At 46.8% G+C, this 18,250-nt stretch overlaps 2 protein-coding genes and 1 pseudogene across 3 annotated transcripts in view; 1 reads left to right on the forward strand and 2 right to left on the reverse strand.

Moving 5' to 3' along the window:
* The window catches only part of LOC141104959 (uncharacterized), a 664,134-nt gene that overhangs the window by 596,540 nt on the left and 49,344 nt on the right, over positions 1–18,250 (reverse strand). The gene's annotated exons all lie outside the window — the stretch shown is intronic.
* The window catches only part of LOC141104789 (uncharacterized), a 317,556-nt gene that overhangs the window by 237,238 nt on the left and 62,068 nt on the right, over positions 1–18,250 (reverse strand). The gene's annotated exons all lie outside the window — the stretch shown is intronic.
* The window catches only part of LOC141104962 (uncharacterized), a 46,898-nt pseudogene continuing 33,213 nt past the window's right edge, over positions 4,566–18,250 (forward strand).

Raw genomic sequence — 18,250 nt, forward strand, 5'->3', positions numbered from 1 at the left:
CCTACCTAATTTTCAGAGCTTTGTGGGATGGTATAAATTTGGCTGGGTCCAAGGCCTGGACTTGACAGCGGAGTAGCCTGGCAGGGCCTTGGCTTGACAGCCAAGTAGGTTAGCCGGGTCCAGGCTTGACAGATGAGTGGCCAAGCTTTTCTTCATCTTGACAGCTGAGTGGGCTAGCTGGGGGCCATGCTTGACATATGAGTGGGCTATCTGGATCTAGGTTTGACAGATGAATGGGCTAGCTGGGCCTCATCTTCACAGATGAGTGAGATAGCTAGGCCCGGGGTTTATGATGGGTGGGCAAGTTGTCTGGCTGGTCAGTCTAAGCTGAAAGTCTCTGACTATGGACCACTAATAACATTGACAGTTGGCATCCTCCTTTTCTCCTTTGCAGCCCCTGACTCCCTTTGCCCTTCTTCTGACCCATTGTCAAAGCGTAGCCTCTCCTAAAGTAAGATCCAAGACTAAGTATGTACTGTATACACCCCTTTAGATGCATACACGTCAACTCATCCAGGCAGCTCATTAGGCACTCAAGTCTCAAACGTTGTCTCCCAGGTATTGCAGAAGTTAAGACAAATCTCCCAGAATTTTCTGGGTTAAAATTTCCACCTGGCAATTAAAAGCCATTTTCTAAGTAAAAAACTACCAGCGTATTGTGGGACGATATTTTTCTGGGCAGATGCCAGTCCAGTGGAGAAAAGGAGGATGCCAACTGTCAATGTTATTAGTGGTCCATAGTCAGAGACTTTCAGCTTAGACTGACCAGCCAGCCAACTTGCCCACCCACCATCAACCCCAGGCCTACCTATCTCACTCATCTGTCAAGATGAGGCCCAGCTAGCCCATTTATCTGTCAAACCTAGATCCATCGTTGGTATCAGTGAAATAAAATAAGCCCCATTGTTGCTCTCAATGGGATAAAATAAGCCCCATTGTTGACGTCGGTGAAGTAAAATAAGCCCCATTGTTGAAGTTATTGAATAAAATAAGCCCTATTGTTGGGATCATGAGATAAAATAAGCCCCATCATTGGGGTCAGTGGGATAAAATAAGTCCTATTATTGGTATCAGTGGGATAAAATAGGAACCATCACCGGTGTCAGCGGGATAAAAATGATAAATTGAATATCAAATACTTACCACAATTTTCCTTTCCTGACTTGCTCCATGTCAGCCTACCACTGGGTATGTTCCACCCATCTGTGGGACCTAACTCATAAATTTGACTCCCTCCCTCAGTCCGGCGTTCCATAACTCGATTTCCGCACCTGGGTGGGAGTCTGTGCTGACATGGAGCTCGTCAGGAAAGGAAAATTGCGGTAAGTATTTGATATTCAATTTTTGTTTTCCTGACAGCTCCATGTCAGCCTACCACTGGGAACTAACTAGCTAACCAGGGTGGGATAATGCGGAAACAAAATAGAGTTAATTATGGCCTTTGGCTAATGAGATAATCGTTTTGCCAAAATCAACAGTTGTCAATAATGACAGATCTTTGCGATACTGAGAAATAAAGGTTTGTATGGATGACCATGTTGCCACCTTGCATATTGACTTCATTGAGTCGCTACAGGCGGCTTCCCAGGAGGTTGAGACGCTTCTTGTGGAGCGTGCGGTTGTTATTTCTTCTGAAAGGGCCAACCCTCTATCCTTATATGAGAGGGAGATCACATTCATAATAAAAAGAAGCAATCTGCTCAAAGCTCTGGCCCCCTTGCGTGAACCTTTGGGAACCACAAACAGGCAAGTTGATGCCCTGAAAGCTAATGTAGCATGGATATACATGTGCAGTGTCTCCCTGACATCCAAAGGACTAACATTTTGTCCATCTTCCACATGAAAAGTAGGCAACACAATTTCTTGACTTAAATGGAATCTTGAGGCCACTTTTGGAATAAAATCCAGCATCAGGAGCAGAATAACTCTGTCCACCAGGAAGGACTTATAAGGTTCTTTATACCCTAGAGCCGCCAACTCAGAAATCCTCCTAGCTGAGGCTACTGCCACCACGAAAGCTGGTAATTCCCATAGCGACAACTCCATCATTGATTTTTGGAGCAGACAGGTAGTTGAGTACTGTTGTGAGTTCCCATGTAGAAACATGGGGCTCTGGGAGGCCCTAGCTTAAGTACTTAAAATCAGACGTCCACTGCATCCTGCTAGGGGCTGACATGGAAGAGATGTGTCCTTTGAGTGTGCTTGCACTCAGGCCCATGTCGAGACCTCTTTGAAGAAAACCGAGGACATGACAAACTCTTGCTTCCCTGGAGAAAACTTCTGACGTAGCATATTCTTGGAATTTTGCCAGACTTTGTTGTAGACTTTGTTCATGCCGTTCTTCCATGCTTTCATTAAGTGATTCTTGAAGAGCAGCCAAAATCCACAAACCCTCGCCTCTCGAAATCCAGGCTGCTAACTTGAGCTTCTCCGGAGCTGGATGGATATCTGGCAACTGAGAAGATTTGTACTGTACTTTGTGTCTGTGAGATATAAGAAGTTTGGTGCATATCCACTGTTGAAGAGAAACCCCTGGAAAGGTTATCTTCTCCACTGAGCCACACAACACCAGGACAGGAGAGACCATGGTCCCGATAGTCACCAGGCATGCAGAAGCTGCCGGGGGAAGAGGAACACCAGGAAAATTTTGGTCCTTACCACCAGTATGTTCTCTAGCAGCAGAGAAAGGCATACTTTGAACCATGATTTTTTTTTTTCAAACAAAAAAAGATTTTCTGAAGTGTAGCGCTTACCCCCGAAGGAGCGGCCGATTAAAACATTATATATATAATTCACGTTCACCACCCAGCCCTCGCAGCCCATAGATTCAAAACTCACAGTCCTTAATGCTTTTTCTCTTGCTTTATTCATAAACATAAACTGGGATGGGAGAAGGACTTCCTTTGAGATGCTCTTTGGTACATTATCATCTTCCAATTGCTCTTACAGGTAAACTATAATCAATTGCGGATAGTTGGGAAATCACTTTGTGTGATTTCTTCAATCAGGGAAGATGGAAGTAGATTTGATAGAGAATAATTGATAAAAGAGTCACTCTGAATAACATCTTCATCTGCATGACTTTTACAGAACAGTCCGTATCTCTATATGTGTGCTTGCACCTTCACCGCTACCTTTTTACCACTACTTCCCATCTACATGGTACTTCCAAGTTGAGCTAAAGAAAAGTCACTCTGAATAACTTCTTCCCGCTTGACTGATTGGAATCCTGGGGCATTGCTGAACCCAAAGTCATAGGCCATCACCGCCCCTTTTTCACTGACTTGAGTACCAACCACCCCGTAGTCTCTGGTAGTACCCTTCCCTTGGGCTTTCACTCACGTGATCAATAGTCCATGTGCCACTCATAAACGATCGATCGCCCAGTTTCCTTCCGCTTTGTTGCTACTTCTTCCGCAATGATTCTTAGTTCCCTTTCTCCTTTATGGCCCGCTCCCCGCAGGGGCGGCCGACACCAGCGGCTACATGCTGTGAGATGTCGTCTGTTGCTCCATGAGGATCTGTTCTTCACCCTTATTGCAGGGGTGAGGCTCCGTTGGTTCCCCGGAGGGGAAAACTTCCACTCCCCCCCTCCGGGAACCAGGCTGGCTTCCCTCGCTCCTCAGAGCAGGACTCTACTCGAACTCCTCCCGGAACCACGTGACTCCCTTTTTTATATGAGAGTCCCGGGGTTACCAAGCAAATTAATGATTGGCTGAGATTAGCATACAAACTACCTGCCACTCAAAGGAAAATTAAACAACAGACAGGCCTGTTGTAATAGCACAAGCCTGTCTAAATTTACCTGACATAGAAACAACCAGGAAAAGGGTCACCTAACCGAAAGTAGGTGCCCGCTACATAAGCATAAGAAATAAGACAAGACATACATGTTCCAGAGCAGAACCATTACCTTTGAACCATAATTAGTTGGGCTTCTAATTACAGAAGGACTGTGTAGGGGTCAGATGACTGTGTTCTATTTTCGGCAACTGCCAACTCAGGCATTTATCTTGAGGCAGGAAGCCAGACTGTCCACAAACACAGAACCTTGCTGTCAATTTAAGCTTCATCTTCTATGAACAAATGTAGTGAACGAGTACTTCCTTGAAGGTCACATCATCTTCTAAATGGTAAAGTGATGTACCCGACTAATCCCATAAGGGACACACCGACCAAAAAAGGTGACATCAAATGCTGGACACCTTCCTCTTCACAAGAGCATAACTTTGCCTAGAAAGCAGATGGGCACTGAATGCCGGCCTGAGGGAGACAGTCAAATTTATGAGTTAGGTCCTGCAGGTGGGGGTATGGGGAGAGCTTACCCGGTGGTAGGCTGACATGGAGCTGTCAGGAAATAAGCCCCATCATTGGTGTTAGTGGGATAAAATAAGTCCCATTGTTTGTCAGTAAGAACAAAGTCTAACCCCAGTCCATCATTGGTCTTCAGTGGTGACACTTACCTGATAACACACTCCTCCTGCTCCTCTGCCTCTCTGCTGATGTTGGGAGTTCTTCAAGTGATTTGAGAAGCTACCTTTAAAGGTGCTATATAAAATAAAGTTTATTATTTGTATTATAGTTCTACTTTCACTGTCAGAAAGGAGAAAACTCCACCCAACAGTCTGGTATGACTGCAGTTGCCTGGTGATGGAACCCACAGAGTGTTCCAGCCGTCATCACCTCTCTGCCACTCTGCACGATGTCGTGGAACCTGCTGGACCTGGACAAGTTGGGTCGGTCGACCAAAATCCCAGGACTGTTCTGCAGCATGAGGGAAACTTGGCAACAATAAAAAGGTTGTTTTCACACTACGATACGTTTCTTGGGGCTGCAGTTCCTCTGAGCTCCACAAGGTGGTGGTCTCACTTCAAAGACAGGAAATCTCTATGAAAGTGATGTCAGCTACAGACAGGAAGTGATGTCAGGTTCAGACAGGAAGTTCCGGGTGAGAGATGAGACGGGAGGAAATAGAGAGAAGACATTGCTGGAAGTGGCAACAGAGGAGGTAATAAGATCTTATTTTCTATTTACACCCAGTATGGAATGTTGCTGGTACCAGTTGTGTGTCGAGTATGCTCGGTGAGGTGTTTCTCTATGATGGTTGTGTGTGGCTCTGCAGTATTTATGACATTTGTATGACAGAGCTGTGTCTTCTCATCTGGCAGCGGCAGTTCAGGATCGGGGGAGGCTACTTTTCAGCTCTGGTCACATGACACAGCCGGGGGGAGGACTTTGAACTCTGAACTGCCATTTTATCTGGTGAGTGTGTTTAGCGGGAAAAGATCTGTACTGAGAGGATCGCTGACGTGGAGGGGGTCAGTTCTGGGGGGAGTCTGTACTGAGTAAGTGGTGTTGTGGGGGGATTTATATTGTTGGGAATGTGGACTGTAGAGGGAATTGTACTGAGTAGGGGGGTGTACACCAGGTTGTGCATTGCCCACTCCTGACCCCTACACTCTCAGCATTACCTACTCCTGACCCCTTCACCCTTTGCGTCACCCACTTCTGACCTCTGCGTTACCCACTTCTGCCCCCTACACTCTCTGCATTACCTATTCCTAACCCCTACACTCTCTGCGTCACCTACTCCTGATCCCACTGAGTCGCCCACTCCTGATCCCTCTGTGTCACCCACTCCTGATCCTTCTGAGTCACCCACTCCTGATCCCTGTGAGTCACCCACTCCTGATCCCTGTGAGCCACCCACTCCTGATCCCTCTGTGTCACCCACTCCTGATCCCTGTGAGCCACCCACTCCTGATCCCTCTGTGTCACCCACTCCTGATCCCTCTGTGTCACCCACTCCTGATCCCTCTGTGTCACCCACTCCTGACCCCTTCACGCTCTGCGTTACCCACTCCTGATCTCTCTGCATCACCCACTCCTGATCCCTCTGAGTCACCCACTCCTGATCCCTCTGAGTCACCCACTCCTGATCCCTCTGAGTCACCCACTCCTGATCCCTCTGAGTCACCCACTCCTGATCCCTCTGTGTCACCCACTCCTGATCCCTCTGTGTCACCCACTCCTGATCCCTCTGTGTCACCCACTCCTGATCCCTCTGTGTCACCCACTCCTGACCCCTTCACGCTCTGCGTTACCCACTCCTGATCTCTCTGCATCACCCACTCCTGATCCCTCTGAGTCACCCACTCCTGATCCTTCTGAGTCACCCACTCCTGATCCCTCTGAGTCACCCACTCCTGATCCCTCTGAGTCACCCACTCCTGATCCCTCTGAGTCACCCACTCCTGATCCCTCTGAGTCACCCACTCCTGATCCCTCTGAGTCACCCACTCCTGATCCCTCTGTGTCACCCACTCCTGACCCCTTCACTCTCTGTTTTATCCAATGTCCAAATTCCCACCGGGGGGGCAACCTGCTTATTAACCCCGTGTATCCTCATTCTAATGTTGTCCAACCAATACAATCCAGATAATTCTCCCCTGTCTGTCTACAGAGAAACCCGTGCAGATCACATGACCACATCACTGAGGATGGAGGAGGACTGGAGTCACATGACTGAGAGGATACTAAACCTCACCCTTGAGATCATCTACCTGCTGACCGGAGAGGTGAGGAGGATTCTGGAAGGTCACATGACATCACTTTTATCTCTATTAATAAAACACAGACCTGACCGGAGAGGTGAGGAGGATTCTGGGAGGTCACATGACATCACTTTTATCTCTATTAATAAAACACAGACCTGACCGGAGAGGTGAGGAGGATTCTGGGAGGTCACATGACATCACTCTTATCTCTATTAATAAAACACAGACCTGACCGGAGAGGTGAGGAGGATTCTGGGAGGTCACATGACATCACTCTTATCTCTATTAATAAAACACACACCTGACCGGAGAGGTGAGGAGGATTCTGGGATTCTAACATGATATTCCTATTGGTTCCTCAATACAGAGATTTCCTCTTGTGAAGTCAGGTGATCATATGACCATCACAGTGCCTCCATGTGAATCCCTAAAACCTGAGACACACAACATGGAGAAGATTCTAGAAGTCACCAAGAAGATGATGGAGCTGCTGACAGGAGAGGTGAGCGGTGCTGGGAATTCTGGGACATTATCCAGTAACAGACAAGGGATGTGTCTGGATGGTGACTGTATCATTGTGTGTGTCAGGTTCCTATAAGGTGTCAGGATGTCACTGTCTATTTCTCCATGGAGGAGTGGGAGTATTTAGAAGGACACAAGGATCTCTACAAGGACGTCATGATGGACAATCAGCCGCCCCTCACATCACCGGGTAAGAGGAGACTTTATTGTAAAGGAGAGAGCAGTACGGAGGGTCCACCTAGATCCCCCATCATCTGATAAACACATAGAAACAATGTATTCAGTCAGTGTGTGTGTTTCCTACAGATGAATCCAGTAATGAGAACCCACCAGAGAGATGTCCCCGTCCTCTGTACTCCCGGGATTCTACCCAGGAAGATCACAACTATGCACTGCATGACCAGGTAGATGATTGACTAATATTGGTAGTGGTGATTTATTCATAAGCATGTTTGTTACAATTAATGTTTCTATTATATATTTAGAGTGGAAATCTTAGAGATAATGTAAATGTGAAAGAAGAGTATACAGAGGAGGATGAGGAGTATGGTGTGATGATGGCGTTTTCAGGGGGACACACAGATGTCACAATGGAGCCAACTAATAGCCCACCAGAGAGATGTCCCCGTCCTCTGTATTCCCGGGATTCCACACAGGAAGGTCACACCATCCCTCACCATCATCAGGTCGGTGATTATCAGTTATTGGCAGTGATCAATGCACAATCTTGTTTGTTACAATGATTTTCTTGTTTTATATTTAGAGTGGAACCCTTGAGGAATATAAAATTGTTGTTAAAGAAGAGTATAAAGAGGAGGATGAGTCATATGGTGTAATGGAGGAGTTTTCAGGACATATGGATGTCCCAGTGGAGCCACCCAATAACAGAAACCCACCAGAGAGATGTCCCCGTCCTCTGTATTCCCGGGATTCCACACAGGAAGGTCACACCATCCCTCACCATCATCAGGTAGATGAGGAACAATCACTGATAGTATCATTAGGATCTGTACATTATCTGCATTGTTACAATTGATGTCATTTTTATTATATATTCAGAGTGGAAACCTGAGAGATTCTAAAGCTAATGTTAAAGAAGAGATAAAAGAGGAGGATGAGGAATATGGTGTGATGGAGAGACTTTTGGCAGGACATAAGGATCTGATGGAGCCACCTAATAACAGAACCCCACCAGAGAGATGTCCCCGTCCTCTGTATTCCCGGGATTCCACACAGGAAGGTCACACCATCCCTCACCATCATCAGGTAGGTGGAGTTGAGAGTCGGGAACATAAAGTGATTGAACACTCTGACATGTGGAGATGATGTGTGGACTCTACAAGATGATATTTTCTATGTGATCTCACATCATAAATACTTCTATGTTACAGATGTTATTTTCTGCCATTCTGTTGGTTTAGGGTGAAGATCTGATGAACATGAAAGTTGAGGGTGAAGTAGAAGAGACGTATGTGAGGGATGATCAGCAATATACGGAGGAGGCTGGAATGACGAGGACATTCATAGAGGAGGACACTCCTACAGAGATCAGCACAGGTGACCCATCATATATTCTTCTCTTATCTCTGCTCTGTTACTACACTGGTCTAGATTAGGGGTGGAAGCTGAGTGATATGATAGGTGAACTAACCCTCTCATATCTACTGATGATGTTTTTATATTTTTCCAGGACACGCCATGGAGAAACCCTCAAAGGATCGTCTCACTTTATCTCCAGGTTGGAAAATGGAAGATGAGGACATCACAGGAGATTGTGCCGGAGAAAGGACAATGATCTTCACTATGGATGGTGGACTTCACAGTATGGATAGACCATGGACTCCCTCTGACTCTGAGCAACCTCGTACTGTGAGGGATGGTGCCGGAATTCAGGAGGAGAAGACATTTCCCTGTCCTGAATGTGGGGAAAGTTTTAGCTCTAAGTTAAGGCTTTTCTTACATGAGAAATCTCACAAGGGGGGGAAGGTTCTTTCCTGTTCCAAATGCGGGAAATGTTTTCTTCATAAATCAGACCTGGACAAACATTACATATCTCACCAGGTGGAGAAAGCCAATTCCTGTCCTGAGTGCGGGAAATGTTTTTTACACAAGTCCGTGCTTTTAAGACATCAACGGTTGCACACAGGAGAGACGTTATTTCCATGCCCCGAGTGTGGGAAATGCTTTACAGAGAATTCAGACCTTGTTATACATCAGAGATCTCACACGGGGGAGAAGCCGTATTCCTGCTCTGAGTGCGGGAAAAGTTTTTTACGAAAGTCTTGCCTTACCAGGCATCATAGATTGCACACGGGAGAAAAGTTGTTTTCCTGCTCCGAGTGCGGGAAGCATTTTCCATGTAAATCGGACCTTGTCACGCATCAAAGATCCCACACTGGCGAGAAGCCGTATTCCTGCCCTGAGTGCGGGAAATGTTTTTCAAAGAAGTCCCATATTTACTCACATCAGAGATCGCACACAGGTGAGAAGCCGTATACGTGTCTGGAGTGTGGAAAATGTTTTTCGCAGAAGTCCAGTCTTACTGTACATCAGATATGGCACACACAAGGAAAGGCGTTTTCCTGCCCCGAGTGCGGGAAGTGTTATCTACAGGAATCGACACTTATCAAACATCAGAAAACTCACAGAGGGGAGAAGCCGTATGCCTGCCCTAAGTGCGAAAAATGTTATGCCCGGAAATCACACCTTGTTATACATCAAAGATCTCACAGAGGGGAGCAATGATGAGCGAATTGGCTCGGGTTCCGTTCATGGGATGTTCTGTGAGCCCAGGCTTAAATACGCGAATACCAAACATAGCGCCCAAAATCCCGTTGAAATTTGTGGGAGACCTTTTTTTGGCCTTTCAATGGGCAGCCCCTATCTGTGAAGGTCAGCTTTTCCAACAAGAGGAGGTAGCCCATCTTTTGAAACCGTTTTTTCTATGGTTGGGGGTGTGGTGTGTGCTTGATAGCGATGGACCAATAGAAGTGAAATTAGTTCTGGTGGATATACAGTGGACTGTATTTTCCTTCAAAGTTGCAGATATCAGCCAATAATAGGTTGATAATAGTCACCAGCCTGATACCCGTCCTGTGGTTCAGCTGGCGGTATTAGGTTGGGTTTCACTCCTTGTTACAGTAGCACAGATATGATAACACAGATTGTAGGCCTACAGTCACTTGTAGGCCTATGGTCACTTGCTCATTGCTAAAAAGGTCTTCAAGTCTGAACTTTCACCCTCTTGTCTATCAAAGGTCACATGACCCATTGCCCAGGCTTGAGTTTGTAGGCCTATGGTCACTTGCTCATTGCTAAAAAGGTCTTCAAGTGTGAACTTAGAATCTCTTGTCTATCAGAGGTCACATGACCCAGTGTCTAGGCTTGAGGTTGTGTAAAGAGCATGGACCTCCCAGTCCCCATTGGTTCCTGCTCTTCTGACAAGGCTGTGTAAATGTAGAAGTGATCTGGGAGGAGGACCAAAGGCCCTTTGACTGAGAAGGAGAAGAGTCCCAGCAGGTTGGGACCTCCACAGAGAACATCTGCTCACTCATATCTACCTGATCCAGATGGAATCTTGATGGAAGTCAACTAACCCTCTCATATCTGTTGATGATGTTTTTATATTTTTCCAGGACACGCCATGGAGAAACCCTCAAAGGATCGTCTCACTTTATCTCCAGCTTGTAAAATGGAAGATGAGGACATCACAGGAGATTGTGGAGGAGAAAAGACAATGAGCTCCACTATGGATGGTGGACTTCACAGTGTGGATAGACCATGGAATCCCTCCGACTCCGAGCAACCTCGTACTGTGGGGGATGGTGCCGGGATTCAGGAGGAGGAGAAATTTTCGTGTCCTGAATGTGGGGAAACCTTTAGCTCTAAACTCAGGCTTTTTTTACATCAGAAATCTCACAAGGGGGAGAAGCTTCTTTGCTGTTCTGAGTGCGGGAAATGTTTTCTTCATAAATCAGAACTGGACCTACATTACACAACTCATCAGGTGGAGAGGGAAAATTCCTGTCCGAAGTGTGGAAAATGTTTTTCGCACAAGTCCTTCCTTTCCAGACACGAGCGGTTGCAAAAGTGCGAGAAGCCGTGAGCCTTCCCCCCGAGTGCAGGAAATGTTTTACAGAGAATGCAGACCTTATTATTCATCAAAGATCTCACACGGGTTTTTTTTGGTTTAGATGGAGGTGGATCCATCAGGATCTCGAATCGTAACATAAATTACTCCAAATTTTTACTTTTGGTCCATTCCTTACTTTTTTGGATGTACGCGACTCCAGTCAGTATCGTCCAATCAGCTCGATCCATTTCTCTTTGTGGGTTGGACCAGCAACGATGACTCAGAGTGCATAAGTAATCTTTCCCGAAAATAACACGTTAAAACGAATATAGCCGATCTTCCGAAATACCTTCAAATTGATTCGGTACAACAAATACATGAAACAAATTCCGAAAATGTAATCATTCTAACATAAGGAATAGGACTAAAAACAAAAAATTATTTACTGAATGAATGAATCCGAAACGAAACACAATTTTCCATGGTGCACATCTCTATTGACATCCACCAGCTGGTCGGGGAGCTGTCCTTTGCGGTGGGAGTGCAGCAGTAGAGGATCGCCAGGTTGTTGGGGGGGCTGTTCATGATCGGTGTTGAATTTACATTGGGGAACAGTGTTTATATATATTTTTTTATAAAAAACATTTTGATGGTTTCTTTGTGTCTGTTACCTTATTAATCAAGAGGGGGGGGGGGAGTTTGGGACTTTAAATGAGGCACATTATATATACCTCCATCCCAGGTACGAGTACGTAAACAGAAAAAGGGAATGTGGGACTTTAAATGAGGCAATGGACTTGTGGAGGTAGAGTGGCTGGTAAACATTATTTATTTGTAACAATAATATAAAACAGATACAAAAAAGTATTTTCATATATCTGCTCATACACATGGCATAAACGTAATAGATACATATATGTCAACTTGGCAGCACATATTAGCAGGCGTTGGTGACCCATATGCAAAAGAGCTGCTGTAAGATAGATGCACATACACATGAGTGGTTATATACTACTCAATGAATTTTAAATGTATAAAAGAAATATATGGGCCAGTGAATAGGTAGTGAGCCAGGCTTGACTGAGCACCGCATGGAAATCTGACACGTTTCATGGCTATCTGCCATTCATCAGGAGTTGGGTACAGAAGTAAACTGTAAATAAAAAATTGATATGCAATATTAATTCATATGTCCAAAAGACCTCATGGGGATAAAGGAACCCATACAGGTCGGCTAAAACACTGTACTTGGCTGGCAGCGAGGAAGATGGGACCCCCAAATGTTTTTTCTGTGCCGGAGCTGAGGCAAGGGACCCCACCCCAGCCAGGAAAACACCCACATGGCATGCCCGACTGCCACAGCACATTTCACATGTGTGGTGAGGATTGCAAGTATGGTGTTCTGGAAAAAATTTATAAAAAGATGTGAAAAACCATGTGTAAAAAAACAGTGTTTGAAAAAAAAAAAATTATTATAGTGGAACCTCGGATTACGAGCATTATCTGTTCCAGGAGAATGCTCGTAATCCAAAGTACTCGCATATCAAAGCGAGTTTTCCCATTGAAGTCAATGGAAACTAAAATGATTTGTTCCGCATTGACTTCAATGGGATGCAATACCGCATGTGGCCAGAGGTGGGGGGCTCCAGAGAGCCTCGGAAAAGGCCCGAGGACACTTCAGGTGACCTCGGAAAGACTTCCTACCCAAGATTTGCCGAGGTCAGCCGTGCTGTAATCAGGGCTTTCCCTGCATTTCCGAACGACGCAGATCGTCGTCGTTCGGCTCTGGCGCCCCCCCCACCTCAGGCCAAAAGCGGTATTGCACAACGCTTTGGCCTGAATCGTGCTCGTTTTGTGAGACAACACTCGCAAACCAAGTTACGATTTTTAAAAATACAGTGTTCGTATTGTGAAACGCTCGTTAACTGCGTTACTCACAATCCAAGGTTCCACTGTATTATTAATTCACAAAAAATGTAAAATAGTTATCGTATGAACACCTTTATCTTTTAGGAGAGGAGGTCTGCAGATATCAAGGGGCCTCTTTATCTTTAAAGGTTCATCCAGATTCTTTTTAAGTCCCCAATCCACCAGGTCAGAGAGGTAGGAATGAGGCCTTTGCCAAAGGGGAGTCCTCTTGGTAAGATACCCTCCCAATGTTCATCCCCTGGCCCCCCCCCCCCGCTCCTGAAACATACCAAACCACATGCTTTGCGGCTGCAGTTCTTTGCCTTTGCCTGTTTTGAAGTTTATTCTAAAGAGGTGTAATGCAAGTAACCGGCACACATGTAGTTTCCAACCTGGGTCAGTAGACACATTGGGGTATGAGGACAGCAAGTGGTTACCAAGAGTATTGGAGCAAGGGAGTGTTGTCAGCATTATCTCCCCTGGTGGTCTGTCTTCCATCAGGAGCAGATCAGCATTCAGAAGTCCCCAAGTGTACACGGTGCATGGTCATCTCCAAAGTTGGAGGTCAAGTAGTCCCCATAAGCGGCCTTAGCCTTGTCCCGGGGTATGATGGTTTTAGCACAAATTAAGGTGCCCCATGTGCCAGGAAAATGACCCTATTACGAGGGCCTAGCGTCGCCCAGAAGAACCCACTCTGGGGTAGGCCTCCCATGTGACCCATGTTAAAGCAGTGTTCCAACCAAATTCCCCCGGTGTTCCCCTGAGGCTGATCCGTCCATCGGATCAGGTGCAGGTGCCGCCATTCCAACTAAGGGAAACCGGCAGTGGAGCCTTGGGCGAGTCCCGCGGTGCTTTGTGAATGGCTAGCTTGTCTTCTGGGACACACACATGTCCCAGAAGGCAACGGGGGGGGGCTCGCTGCAGAAGAGGATGTGACTTCCACGGCCGCTGCCCGGCTGGATCGGACGTACTAGTACTTGGTACTTTCAAAAAAGGTAAGTTAGAAAGTAAAAAAAAAATTTTAAATATCAAAAAATGAGGGGTGGTCTTTCGTTTAAGACCACCTCTCAAAATTGGGTGGAACTCCGCTTTAAAAAGTGTAGGATAGAGCCAGAGGGTGACCATAATATTTGAGAAGGAACAGGGTCCAGGGGGCAGGAGGTTAGGTTGGCGTTTAGAAAAAAATTTAGTGACTTCCTCTATAGTAGCTGGGTTAAAAGAGGGAAGTATTGATTGTCCAGGAGGACAAGGAGTGTAAAGTGAGGGAGATATCTGTAGAGTGGAGATCTCTTATTTTTGAAGTGATTGGCAATCTCCTGGGCAGTAAGTTAGTGGGTGGAGGTAATGGAGGACGAAGTAGAGCGGTAAAGTTAGAAAAGAGTTGACGGGGACTGCATGAGAGGGTGTTAATGAGAGTGATAGTGTAGGCGTTAATGGGGAACATGGAGGCCGGTCCATCTACACCTACCCTACAAGCTGAGTGGGCTCCCTGGGCCTGGCCTGACACCTGGGTGCGCCATTTCCTGGCTGGAGAGTTTGGGCAGAGAGGCTGTGGGCTACCAGTATGTCGTAGTTGACATATTTCCCTCCACACATTCTGAGCACATGCAAGAAAGGGAGACAGAAGGGTAGCTATTAAGTTGGACTGCGCACCCCAGAAAGGGGGTCACTAGCTCACTCTGCCCTTTTTATAACCCACCCTGGCCCCCACCATTGAACTTCATTTTCTCGGCTCGACGTAGTGTTGTACGTCACCGTGTTCTTGACAGTCGAAAGTTCAGAGAACTTTTGTGTGACCGTGTGTATACAAGGCAAGCTTGAGCGGAATTCCGTCGGAAAAACCATACAAATTTTTTCTGATGGCCTGCAGCAGTAAAATCATTATAAACTGTTATGTGTGAATGATTAGGATTGCTTTTAGAGTAAGGCCAAGTCGGCCTGTCATTGGCAACAGCAAAATAAAGTGAAGGTTCTGGAATGGACATCTCAGTCTCCTGACCTCAATATCATTGAGCCACTCTGGGGAAATCTCATACTTGAAGTACATGTAAACCCTTACATAAGCCAAGTGACTAGCCTCAGGTGATACGCAGAGATGAGCCAAACCCTCCTACATAAGTTCATGTAGTCACTTAACAATGTATTTTGTCCAAGTTATTTTTGACAATCGAATATAGGTGGATATGAAAAATCTTACAGGAAACTAGAAACTACAATAAACATAATCAAGCCAAACCGGAACACTTTGATATCCTCTCATTCACTATCCGAAGCCACCTACAAGAGATGGTCAGAGACTGCACACATAGTACAGTCGACAGACACCATAAGCCTTCAATGACAGATTCAACCTTAATTTGGATTTTCGGACGAATGCAATTTTTAACGAAAAACGGTTACCTGGAAGGTGGTAACAACAGATGCCAGCCTTTCAGGTTGGGGAGCAGTCCTGGAAGAGGTGACTGTGGTGATAGCAGCAGTTGATGATATCCAGTGACTTAAGTGCTCCCCCTCAAGGGTCCCCACTCACCAGCTCCCTGCACCCCTGCAGGGGTAAGAAGCATCTAGTATCCTCAAGTTAACCCCCTTCTAACCAGAATTCCTCACCCTTCATAGGCAAGAACGGCTGAGTACTCCAAAACTGTTTTCAAATTGTCCTCCTTAAAGGGACCACAACCCAAAAATGGGAAAAAAACCTGTCTTCCTGGGAGCTTCCAGATTCTGAAAAGCCCCCTGCCCACAGACCCCCACAACCACAGCCCAGGGTTGTAGGGAAGAGCCTCCCTGCCACATGCAAATGTCCAATCGGAGCGTGTTGTCGGAAATTCCGACCGTGTGTGGGCTCCATCGGACATTTTCCATCGGATTTTCCGACACACAAAGTTGGTTGGAAATTCCGAACGTCAATAACGCGGGGTCGTACAACACGTACAACGGCACTAGAAAGAGGAAGTTCAATACCAAGTGCGCCACCCTTTGAGCTCCTGATGCTAATCTCAGTTTGGGATTATATGGATTTAGAGAAGGTCAAGGAAAACATCAATGATGTACAACAAAAAATGAAGAACATCATTGATGTTTTAGGCAGAATCTAAAACACCCAAAAATTGAACAGTTTGTCGTATTTTTTTGGCTGCAGCTTCTGGGAAGGCCCTGCCAAGGTTTCACTCTTCTCTCAGGTTGAGGATCAGTCTGAAGGTAGACACATTCACATAAATGCCCCCCTAAGGGGTCTTTACTGGACACAACTCATCACGTAATTGATGTGATTCTTTTTGGCAGCTTATAACTGACAATGTGCCCAGCAAAATATCAGCTCGCAACAGGCTGGTAGTTTTTCACTTGGTTGGTAAGTTCATTTTTTTTGGCCAGGTGGTAATCTTGCTCAGGAATCTCTAAAACAGGGCTCAAAATTTCAAGTCCTGAGTTACTAGCCAGGCCTCAAGGGTTACTCGCAACCAGTTGCCCCGCCCAACCCCTACCTTGCCCCGCCCCTAATTCTGCCCCTTTTCATGCCCTCATAAATTATCTGATGAAATTACACTTAGATGTTTTGTGCAGAATTAAGTTACAAAAATAATTATTAACAACAACTTTATCAGTTCCCCTCAGCACAGCCTCACCAGTGCCCATCAATGCAGCGTGACCTGTGCCCATCATTGCAGTAGGGCTGGGAGATTTTCTAAAAAAAAAAAAAATCTGCGATTTTCTTAAAAAAAACTCGATTCACGATTCAAATCTAGTTTTTTTCCTTTTTTCACCGCGCCGGTCCTGAGGAGCTGCGGGCAGGAGTTTTTAGGCGAGGCCGCGGCTTCGGCCTCGCGGACTAAGCTGAACCCGTGGCCTCACCTAAAAACTCCTGCCCGCAGCTCCTCAGGACCGGCGCGGTGAAAAAAAAAATCGATTTGCTTAAATTTTGAATCGATTTGACCTCTCAACTCGATTCAAGATTTAAAGCGATTTACATTGCAGCCTCACCGTGTCCATCATTGAAGCCTCACCGTGCCCCCATTGCAACCTCACTGTTCCCCCATTGAAGCCTCACCGTGCCCAACATTGCAGCCTCACTGTGCCCAACATTGCAGCCTCACCGTGCCCAACATTGCAGCCTCACCGTGCCCCCATTGCAGCCTCACCGTGCCCAACATTGCAGCCTTACCGTGCCCGACATTGCAACCTCACCGTGACCAACATTGCAGCCTCGCCGTGCCAACATTGCAGCCTCACCGTGCCCAACATTGCAGCCTCACCGTGCCCCCATTGCAGCCTCACCGTGCCAACATTGCAGCCTCACTGTGCCCAACATTGCAGCCTCACCATGCCCCCATTGCAGCCTCACCGTGCCAACATTGCAGCCTCGCCGTGCCCAACATTGCAGCCTCGCCGTGCCCAACATTGCAGCCTCGCCGTGCCCAACATTGCAGCCTCACCGTGCCCAACATTGCAGCTTCACCGTGCCCCCATTGCAGCCTCACAGTGCCCAACATTGCAGCCTCACCATGCCCCCATTGCAGCCTCAGCGTGCCCCCATTGCAGCCTCACGGTGCCCCTATTGCAGACTCAATGTACCCAACATTGCAGCCTCACTGTGCCCCCCATTGCAGACCCACTGTACCAAATTGCAGCCTCGCCAGGGCGGAGCAATCGAGAGGGTGGCCGGATCATGACTGGAGGAAGAGGAGAGCCACGGGATCACAGAGCACGAATAGCATGCTGTTACAGCTTACATTGAAACTGCCTCCGCTCTGTTCACCGTCACACACACAGCCCCACCTCCTCCTGACCCCACGCCTGTGATAGACAAAGCACATCCCAGCATTGGACCCGCATTATGTCTATCACAGGCGCGGGGTCAGGAGGAGGCCGGGCTGTGTGTGACAGCGAGCAGAGCGGAGGCAATTTCATATAAGCTGTAACAGCGTGTTATACCGCTCGGTGACCCCGTGGCTCTCCTCTTCCTCAATGCTCTCTTTCACCGGGGCGATCACTGGGAGAACAGCTCCCGATCAACCCTACCTGCCGGCAGTGCTCGCCCCCCCACTCCCAGGCAGCCCATGCTCACAAGCCCTCATTTGCCTCTCGCACAATGCGAGTAGGCGAGTGGAAAAATTGAGGGCTGCTCTAGAAGATCCTACAAGATTTGTCTTAACAGCTGAGATACGTGGATGAAAGCCCTAAAAACCTGCTTAGT

The sequence above is a fragment of the Aquarana catesbeiana genome, linkage group LG08 (genome assembly GCF_042186555.1).
Source record: "Aquarana catesbeiana isolate 2022-GZ linkage group LG08, ASM4218655v1, whole genome shotgun sequence".
NCBI classification, from domain to species: Eukaryota; Metazoa; Chordata; class Amphibia; order Anura; family Ranidae; genus Aquarana; species Aquarana catesbeiana.